Here is an 11,660-nt window from a genome sequence, read left to right as displayed (position 1 = left end):
CCATGCCCATCACATCCCACTCCCCGCTAATCTACCAATGTGAACTTGAAGTTCACCAACATCAGAAATCACCCAAGACCTCCCACTTCATCCCTGAACCACGCTCTGCCTGGCTCGCCATTTTTCAGTGGGGACCCCTTTTCTTCCCCACACTCCATGCCATGTTCTTGGCATTGATTTTGATTTTGACTTAGACACTGGTCTCTGATTGTTTCTACCCTAGACCACTGCAAGAAGCCCCTTCCCAGTACTGGTGCTTCAGTTGGCACTCTGATCCTTGGGGGATAGGGTGTGAGGTAATCTATAGATGTCACTGTGACAAATGGCTTCAGCCATGCTGTGTGGGACCCTAAATAATAAGCTGCTTGGTTAAAAAAAAACAAAAAACATGAATATAGCTTTCCCTAGACTTCCTCCTCCAAACACTCATTATGGCTCTTCTTTAAATTCAAGATCTCATCACGGATTACAGCAAGAAGTAGTTACCTTGAGAGAGACCCCCAGGTGGGAATGAGATGTTCATGAGGTTCAAACAGATGTGTCCAATGCTCTATGGTCCACCAACTCTGGGGCCACCCCTCTCCCTGGACTAAATGGTACTTCGATTACTTTAAATTAGGATAAAATGAAAGTGTTCATAGGTAATAGAAACTGGCCAAAGGGTTTCACATGTTTTTTTGTTGTTGTTTACTTTGTGCAAATGCAAAATTTGAGGAATGTCTTACTATTACCTGCATTCTACCCAAATGTTTCCCTAAATCACAGAATGTTCCCTGATCTAAAAATCCTTGACCCCAGATCTGACTTCCTCTCTCAGTGACAGAAGCCAGTGGCAAAGGAGTTGCCTGCAATTTATAGCTTAATCCCATTCGGCCCAAGCAAACTCTCAGGACAAGGGGAAGAAAATTGAATGTAGTGACCTTCTATATCACTTTGGCTGGGCAAAACTTGGGTTCAAAGCAAACTTCAGTTACAATTTCCTTTTGCCTTATTTGGGCGTCAAAGAAACAAATGCCTCTAATTTATTTATTACTGTCTGGAGTTTCTAATTCTAAAAATTTTTTTAAGAGAGAGAGAACTTTTTTAATATTTATTTTTTTAGTTTTCGGTGGACACAACATCTTTGATTGTATGTGGTGCTGAGGATCAAACCCGGGCCGCACGCATGCCAGGCGAGCGAGCTACCGCTTGAGCCACATCCCCAGCCCAGGAGAGCAAAAATTCTAAGTTTGTAGCAAAAGCCAAATCAAACTCCTTTTGATAGACACTACATACATATCAAAAGATTAAATAAACAGAATTGCTAAACCAAGGGATTTTAACTCCCTCTCCAGTTCGATTATATAGCAAACTTTCTCAGCCAGGGTGCAGTGGTATTGGCCTATCCTACTTAAGAACAGGGAGTCTTTAACTATTAATCCTATTCTCATAAGAAAGAAAAATCATTATCTGGCTATGTCAGGGGATTCAAATCCCACTCAGGAACTCAACTAAAAAAACTTATATAAGACTAATAACATCACTCTCCTACCACTAGCACCAAATGCCACATGCACCCCAGCAGACATCATATATTAGGCAAAAGGCTCATATTTCCAAAGTATCTGGGAGCAAATAGGACGCCATGGTAAGTTCCAGAAACAATAAGTAATTTGCTCATGGATCAGAGAGGAAATCACTTTGAGCCCTTTTTCATAGAAATCCAGGCCTTCTATTTCTCCATGGCACATTCAACTCCGGTTCTCAGTCACCAGCATGATTTATTCTCTAGTTCACTACTCGGGGACATGAATGAAGCCACTCAGCTGTCAGGCAGCGTACTCCAATGCCCTGGCAACATCTCTAAAGGCATGTCCTGCCAAGGAAATCTAGGGCCAGCCCAAACGGAGTAAGCCCACCTCAACCCTCCCTCCTACTGCTCATAAATGAAAAGTGAGGCAAAATACAAAAAAGAAAATATGTGTATACTCTAAAAAATTAACCACTGTAGACAGATTAGGAAAAGGAGGCAAATCTAACAAAAAAAAAACACTGATCCATTTCAAGAAGTGAGTTCCCTAATATTTTTTTTTCTCTTTTATTTTCTCATTTTGACCCAACAGTGAACCACTGCAGAGCTATGCAGCAGACAGGGATCTGAAAATACTGAGAGAAAATCAGAGCAGAAGCCCTAGGGAAGAGGTCCCTGGGAGGTAAATGATATGGAAAAATCCTAAAGTGGAGACAGTGATCCCTTACTTTGGCCACAAGTTCCAACATCACCCCTCAGCACCAATTCAATGCAGGATAACAGAGACTTTGACATCTGAACTGCACTAGTATCCACTGCCCACGTCTCCGAGTGGCACGTGCATGGAACAGATTCAAAAACAACATAACAAAGGCTTTGCAAGCTCGACTTACCTGGGAACCGCTGCCTGCAAATGGCAAGAGACAACTTGCACTTTAAACCTAATCAGGTTGATTGGCCACTACTAACATCAACATTCTCCAGAAAATTTAATGAGACTTGAATATTTATAACATATTTTTCAAAATGTCCAGGATATGATAAAAAAAGATCCAGGATCATGTGACCAATTCTCAGCGGAAAATATATTCCTTAAAAGCCAACTGTGAGATGATCCAGATATTGGAATAATCAATACTTTAAAAAGCTATCGTGACCATGTTCCATGAAGTCAAGGTAAACACTCTTAAAATCAATAGATATGTAGACATTCTCAGCAGAAAAATAAAAACCATTTCAAGGTATAAATTTTACAATTAAAAAAAAGAAAATATGAAGATGTAAAATTAAAAATTCACTGAACAGGCTCAATGAAATGGAGATAAAGAAGAAAGAATCAGCAAACTTGAATACATCAATAGAAATTATTTGATACAATCAAAGAAGATTAAACATTTAGAGAATGGATATAGCCTCAGGGATATATCAACAATACCAAAAGTTCTGATGTTTGTGACATTGGAGTACCAAAATTAGAAGAGAAAGAGATTGGTTCCAAAAATTTTTGCAGAAATAATGACCAAAAAACTTTTCAAATTTTGCAAAAGTTATGAGAATGAACCTCTATGAATGGCACAGGATGGAAAAATAGTTCTGTTCCATGTGACGACCCAATAAAGAATATCAACTGCAGAGGATATTCTTCAAAACATGTTCAAGATGCAATGTTTTGGGGATACCAATCACCCTAATGTTTTATCATAGAGCGTTATGAAGTGGCCATGGTGGCAGAGAGGACAGCTTTACATGGTCTCAACAATAAGGGCCTCCCCTTACCAAGGCTATTACTATTAGCTATTACTGTTGCCAAGGGTCTAAAGGCCAATAACAAAGTCCAGCCATGATTCCTTGATATGGTATAGTCCCCTAGGTGGACTAGCCAGCCACCTACTAGCAAGCTGATTGTATTGCATCCATTTCATCATGGAAAAGGAAACTCACTGGATTAGGTATATATTTTGGAGTTGAATTTTTCTTCTCTAACTGTGCTTCTTTGGGTACTGCCACCCATGGAATTGCAAAATGCCACATCAACATCAAGCCATCCTACACTTATTATCTCTGATCAAGAAACTCATTTCATAGCAAAAGAAGTGTATCTGTGGGCTGACGTCCATGGTACTGCAAGCTCCATCTCTCTAAAACAGTAGGACTGATAGAAGGATGGAGTGGTCTGCTGAAAATTTTAGTTCCAGGAGCAGATGGCAGACAACACCACGAAAGGGTGGGGCTCTGTCACAGGATGCAGTATACAGTGTGCATTGGAGACTAACATATGGTGCTCTTTCCTCCTCGGCCAGAATACATTGATTCAGAAATCCAAGGGTGGAAGGGAGATTGGCTCTTTTCACTACTATACCTAAAATACAGTAGCATAAGTTTTCATTCCTGTTCCTACAACTCTGAATTTTGCAGGTGTGAAAGATCTTCATCACCCAGAGCACAGGAATACTTCCACTACTGAATAATGGTTTCATTTGTTAAGGGCCAGGCTATATGGGCAATGACCAAACAGACTCCATTTTACCCTGAGACTCCATATCATATAAGAAATGCTTCTCCTGTGGGAAAGCCCCACCTCTGTACCCACTAATAGTTACCTAGCACAGCATACTTGGCAACCCAAAATGGCAATTCTTATACAATGTAAAATTATTCTCTTTGGTTCCTATTTTTCTTGAACAACATACCCTGTCAGAGATTGATTGTCTAGATGTTAGTAACCATTCTCTAACTTGTATTCAACTAGGGTCATTTTGATCCACTTCCCTTCTGCTTGCCTGCTGCTATGTCAACCTGGAAAGTCCCATGAGAAATACCAAGGTACCCATTACCTGGTCTCACTGACTGCCCAGTCCAGCTTCTGTACCTGCTTGCTTGTAGCTGGGTCAACCCGGATGTGGTTTTTGCCTTTAAAGACCCCGAAATGCTCAGGCTCAGAGTTGTTCCTTGCAGAGACACTTATGGTTCCTGCAGGGGACAGTCAGCAGCCAACCAGCTAAATAAAGACTCTCCAATTTAGACAGAATGGACTTAGTATGTATTCCGAGCAGTCTGCCCCACAACACATGGAATTGGAAGTTGAGACAAGTCACATGGTCATTTGGTTTTTCCTCAAATCACTGAAAAAAAAAAAGTGGAATAACCACATCCTGTAGAATCAGTGAGCTTGAGTATGTGGGGGAAATCAGGCTCCTGTCACTCAGTGACAAAGAAGATTATGTCTAAAACACAGGCACCTCTGTTGTAGACCACCATTTAACAGTTTTATGTCCAACAGTGAAAGTTAATGGAAAGACTAACAACAACAACAATAATCACCAAAGATTCAGGACCTTCAGGAATGAAGGTTTCTCTCCACCAGAGAAAGAACATGTAGCAGCTTAGTTTTCCTAAGGGCAAAGGAAACATGGATAGTAAAAGAAAGAAGTTATAAATAAATATCAGCTATAGCCTGGTGACCAGTTATAGAAACATGGACTATAGCAGCTGTGCATGTTTTTTCTTTCTTATTACACATTACATTGTGTGTGTGTGCACGCGCGCATGTGTGTTCTTTCTCTGTCCTTCTTCTTATTATTATTTTTGCAAATATTGGTCAAGATGGTTGATTTGACAACTTAGTTTTAAAATAGATGATTCAAAGAAGATTGTGTCTGAATTGGGTTGGCTGAATACATTAGAATTGACTTCCAATGTTTGCTAAAATTTTATATCTCTTCATGTTCAAAAGAGGAAGAGAGACTCTTTGTTTGTACAAAGCATAATTGAATCTTTTCAGGTGAGTGTTCATAGCAACTTTACTAACAATAGCAGAAAGGCCAGCAACTGCTCAAATACACATCAAATGTAAATAGGTAACAAATAATGTGGCATTTCCATACAATAAATTATTACTTGATAATTCAAGGAACAGCCAGGAACTTCCACTTCAAAAAGATGGACTTGATGAGATTTTTCCCTATTGCTCTAAGTATGACTATAAAGTCCATATATTTTATATATATATATATATATATATATATATATATATATATATATATATAATAAAAATGAGAAGACTTTGAAAAGTATAAAAAAAGAAGAAGAAAAACTAGCTGGAGAACTTAGCATCCATGATGTCATCTATGGTGTTAGAGGAGACTTAGCGGAATATCAGGAGTTTCGTCACCACCCAACAGGGTTATATAAGTGAAACAAAGATGGTCTTTCTATATGACCCCTAGATTGTTTACTTCTTGACAGCAGGCTGAGGTTCATTAGCTCAAAAGTTCAGTATTACCAAACTTATACGTTTGCAAATCCTATTGTTTTAACAGCTCAAATTAGCCTCTCAGCCAGTTGCATCCTGTCTACTTTGCACACTACGAGAATATACTAGGTATAGATAAGATAAACCCTTAGCAGAAATAAAGTCCTCAAGCCAGTGCTACCCTTCAGAGTTCTCCAAACCAGAGACTCCCCAAAAGACCACCTAGCTACATGAGTCCTCTCTGCCCTCTTCCCAGGAGTTCCTTCCTCTTTCCTTTTCTGAGTAGTGACCACTGCAATATAGCCTCCGTAGAGTGTCAGGCTATGAGGGACTTCTCCTGTGTGCAAACTTGTCAAAACATCATCCAACATATAAAGAACTCAAAAAACTTAACACCAAAAAAATAAAAAACCCAGTCTAAGGAAATGGGCTAAGGAAATGAACAGACATGTCATAGAAGAAGAAATATAAATGGTCAAAAAATATACAAAAAAAAATGTTCAACATCTCTAGCAGCTAGAGAAATGCACATGAAGACTACACTGAGATTCCATCTCACTCCAGTCAGAATGGCAATCATCAAGAATACAAGCAACAATAAATGTTGACAAGGATGTGGGGGAAAAGTCACATTCATGCATTGCTGGTGGGACTGCAAATTGATGCAACCACTCTGGAAAGCAGTATGGAGATATCTCAGAAAACTTAGAATGGAACCACCATTTGACCCATCTATACCACTTCTCAGTTTATACCCAAAGGACTTAAAATCAGCACACTACGGTGATGCAGCCACGTCAATATATATAGCAGTTCAATTCACAATAGCTAAACTATGGACCCAACCTAAATACCCTTCAACAGATGAATGGATAAAGAAAATGTGGTATATATACACAATGGAATATTACTTAGCCTTAAAGAAGAATGAAATTATGGCATTTACAGGTAAATGGATGGAACTAGAGAATATCATGCTAAGTGAAATAAATCAATCCCAAAAAACTAAAAGCCAAATATTCTCTGATAAGCAGATGCTGATCCATAGTGGGGGGGGGGGGCGGGATAGGGAAAAATGAAGGAACTTTGGTTTGTGTAGAGGGGAGTTAGGGGAGGGGTGGGGCTGCAGGGATAGGAAGGACGGAAGAATGAGGCAGACACTATTACCCTAAATACATGAGTAATTACACTACTGGAGTGACTCTGCAGAGGAATGAGAAGTTGTGCTCCATTTGTGTACACTATGTCAACATGCAATCTACTGTCATGTATAATGAATTAGAACCAATAAATAAAATAAAATAAAACCTAGGGGGAAAAATGGAAAATTTTGGCTAAGAAATAAACACATGAAAAAAGAACCAAATGAAATTATAGAACTGAAAATTACAATAATTGAAATTTAAAAAAAAATCAGTGGATAGTCTTAATAGCAGTATGAAGGGAAAATTAGTAAATGGAAAGACAGATCAATATAAGATACACTATAGAATTACACAGGGAAAAATAGAATGAAAAATACATGAACAGGGCCCCAGGGACCAAGGGAACTATAGCAAGATCTAACATTCATGTCCCAGAATGAGAGAAGAAATTGGGCAGGGCTGAAAAAGTACTCAAAGAAGCAATGAATGAAAATTTTAACTCATGAAAATAGTGAAAGAGAAATAAATTATCTTCTCCAGAAATAAAAGAGGGGTTAACGCTTTCCAATTCACTCTACAATGCTAGGATTGCCCAAATTCTGACAAAGGGCAAAAACAAAACAGAACAGAAAAAGAAAATTACAGGTCAAAATCTATAATGAAATACACATGAAAATCCTAAGTATTGCTTTGGCTATTCTGGGTCTTTTATTTTTCCAAGTGAATTTCATGACTGCTTTTTCTATTTCCATGAAGAATGTCATTGGAACTTTAATATGGATTGCATTAAACCTGTATAGCGCTTTTGATAGTATGGTCATTTTGACAATATTAATTCTGCCCATTTAAGAGAATGAGAGATCTTTTAATCTTCTAAGGTCTTCTTCAGTGTCTTTCTTTAGTGCTCTGTAGTTTCCATTGTAGAGGTCTTTCACCTCTTTTGTTAGATTCACAAGTTTTTTGTTTTTGTTTCTGTTTTTGGCTATTGTGAATGGGGTAGTTTTCCTAATTTCTCTTTCAGTGGAATCATCACTGATGTATAGAAATGCATTTGATTTATGGGTATTGATTTTATATCCTGCTATTTTGCTGAATTCATTTATTGGCTTTAGAAGTTTTCTGGTATAATTTTTTGAATCTTCTAAACATAGACCATGTCATCAGCAAATAGTAGTAGTTTGAGTTATTCTTTTCCAAAAGAGTAACTCTTTGTATCTCTTTAATTTCTTTCATCTGTCTAATTGCTCTGGCTAGAGTTTCAAGGACTATGTTGAATAGAAGTGGTGAAAGAGGGCATCCCTGTCTTGTTCCATTTTTTAGAGGGAATGCTTTCATTAGCAAGCATAATCCTGCAAAATATTTTTTTAAAATTATTTGCCATGACAAAATTGGTATTATTTCAGGGATTCAAGTCTGCTTCAGTACTCAAAAATCAATGTAATAAAATTTAGATGTAATGTTGTATTGTGTTACTTGTCAAGAGCCCTGCCTTACCTGAGATAAGACTCTGCCTCCCACTTTATGCCATGTTAGAATGGCTCCAAAATATGCTAGAACTGAGCTCAATTAGAGTTGTGTTCAAAAGATCAAATAAACAGGGAATATAATACATAACTAATTAAAGGTTTAAGATCATAAAAATCATTTTCTTGGTTCATAACTATTACATAAACTTTTTTTGCTCTGTTACTTTAATTTTGTATTTTTCTTATAAATTTTACTACCGTTGCCTGTTTGTGCTTAGCAGAGGCACTGCGTCTAGTAAAACAACTTGTGTTCATTTGGGATAATAAGACATACAGATAGGATATGATGCTGATTTCTAGTCCTGATACTGACCCAATGAAGTGAAAGGGGTAACTGTAAAATTATAGATACTGAAGTGATCTATAACTACTTTAACTACTGTATGCTGTAACTACTACTGTAACTACTGTAACTACTACTTTAAAACTGGGAAACTGGCCTGCTGGGTGTTTAAAACCAAAAATTTGGAAACCAAAGTCAAAGAAGTAAAAGGGCCATGGAAAGAGCAGCCAATATTTTGGTCCTTACCCTCTAAGGTCAGCTGGGACCCAGAGAATGATGGAATCCCTCTCTGGACTCTGCAACTCAGCTGAGTCACCCTATCTGCTGATCAGGGAGATGGAGAGGACCCTAGAGAACAAGAAGCCAACCAGTGCACATTCTGCAAAGAGAGAGTCATTGGAGAGGGAAATGTCCCTGATGCTTGCAAGAGAAGCCACATATGGTCAGCCTGACCCTGACCCATCCTGGCAGATGGCACCACTGGTAAAGGAAAGCTAAATGAGTCAGGAGGCTTCACAAACATCCCCAATAGTGATCTCTGAGGAATCTCAGCTGACTCTTGAGAGTAGATAGGAAAAATGCCAGTTTTGACCAACTTGGTCCTAAATACCTGGCAGGAGAGTACAGCCTAAGCCCAGTCCTACACGGACATTTAAAAGGAAAACAATGTTTTTATTTTTGTTTTTTTTAATGTAACTTAAGATGTACACTTGTGGGCTGGGGATGTGGCTCAAGTGGTAGCGCGCTCGCCTGTCATGCGTGCGGCCCGGGTTCGATCCTCAGCACCACATACAAACAAAGATGTTGTGTCTGCCAATAACTAACTAAATAAATAAATATTTAAAAAAAAAAAAAAAAGATGTACACTTGTGTCAGCCCTACCAAAAGTAAGTAAAGCTGGAGGCTATAGAGGAAGGGTTCTTGGGTGGGAGTGTCTAATAATGATGAACATGAAGGACTCTAGAGTTGCAAGTTCATCCTGAGTTAATTTGAGCCTTATCTCATAGACCTAAAAATCTACCTAAACGCCTACATTAATAAACTTGATCTGTTTTCCACTGATATCATTATGAGTTACTGTTTTTATGGTTTTCAGAGACCAGGCTGAAATACCAATTGCTTTTGTGCTAATTGTTTACAAAAAAAATAATGATTGGCTATCTTGTTTACTGTTGTCTTGCATGATCCCTGCCCTGTGTGATCCTTGTCCAGTTACCTGCCATCTGCCACTGTGGACCTCTGGACTGCTCTGGTGCTGAATACTCTTACCTTTAAGTGTTCATGCCCCACCTGATAGAGAACTTTGCCCTCTTTCAGCTGGAAGCAGCTTGGAGATCTCGTCACCCATTTTTCCATGGAAATGGAATTTGGACATTGACAGTGGGGAAATATTCTTTGAATGTAGCCCTTGCTGCTCTGCCACTGCAACTTATTTTTTAAATAGACATGTTTCTTTCTCTTCCTCTCCCTCTGCTCCTCCCTAATGTCCCCCTCCCTAATCTCAGGGGAAATAGAATTATCTTTCTTTCCCATTTTAGGCAGATTTATCTACCCTTGAGTACATGCCCACCATAGGAGTTAAGTCACCCAGACTTTGGAAATGGTGCCAGAAGATCTCAGAAATTACTATCTCCCAACTTAACAAGTAAATTACAACTCCAGCAAAGAACACATGGGATGTAGCCTTTGAGTCACCTCATTAAAAGCCCCCTGTTCCTGCTGATGGGAAGAATCACAGCCTTTGGAACAGGAGTCCCCTGTGTTTCTCCTTTGCTAACAAAGCAATAAACCTTCTTTTTCCTTTTTTTTCTCAAAAAAAGAAAAAAATGTAATCCACCATTTGTCAGACTAAAGAAAAAAAATCACACGATCATATACATTGATGCCAAGGATGCTTTTGACATAATTCAATATTTGTTAACAGCAACATTTTTTCATTTGTTCTTTTAGTTATACATGACAGTAAAATCGATTTTGACACATTTATACAAGCACAGAATATATCTTATTCTAATTAGGATCTCATTTTTGTGGATGTACATGGTGTCAAGATTCACTATGGTGTATTCATATGTGTACATAGGGAAGTCATGTCAGATTCATTCTACTGTCCTGTTCCTATCCTCCTAGACCTAAAAATCTACCTAATCCTTTGTTGCCCTTTGTCCAATCCACTGAACTTCTATTCTTTGTGCTCCTGCCCCATTGTGTGTTAGCATCCACATATCAGAGAGAACATTCGACCTTTGGTTTTTTGGGGATTGGCTTATTTCATTTAGTGTGATAGTCTCCAGACCTGTGCATCCATTTACCACAAACGTCTGTAACATTAAAAAAAAAAACTTTCAGCAAAGAATAGATAACATCCTTATCTTGATAAGAAACACCTGAAACCTACAATTAACATCATACTTCACCAGGCAAGAATGGATGTTCTCTTCCTAAGATTCAGAGCAATGCAAGTTTCATACTTTTGTCACTCGTATTCAACATGTGCTGGCTATTCCAGCCAGTGCAATAAGACAAGTAAAAGAAATAAAAGACATATGGGTCACAAATGAAGAACTACAACTCTCTATATTCACAGAAAGAATGATTGTTGATGTAGAACATCCCAAATAATCTTTTTAAATGGAATACAAAACTGTTTATTTGATCACTGCTCACCAGTATTTACAATAAATAAACCATATACAGTTGTATAACATTTTGATTACTATAAAAATTACTTTTCCTGGATTCTGCTCAAATACTAAAAACTCAAATATTGGAAATATTGAGTCTACATGTAAGGAATGAGTTGGGATAAAGGGAAAAAATGCAGGTCAATGATTTGGATTAGAGAAGTTTGTTGACTTGTTTATGCAGCAGGTCCTAAACTGCCAACCTCTCTGACTAGACAGAATATATCTTATTCTAATTAGGATCTCATTTTTGTGGATGT

Source organism: Marmota monax, unplaced genomic scaffold (genome assembly GCF_021218885.2).
Source record: "Marmota monax isolate L192 unplaced genomic scaffold, Marmota_monax_Labrador192_F-V1.1 WCK01_AAM20220418_F8-fsc00022, whole genome shotgun sequence".
Lineage (NCBI taxonomy): Eukaryota > Metazoa > Chordata > Mammalia > Rodentia > Sciuridae > Marmota > Marmota monax.
The sequence above is the reverse complement of the archived record's forward strand: the minus strand, read 5'-3'. Positions refer to the sequence as shown.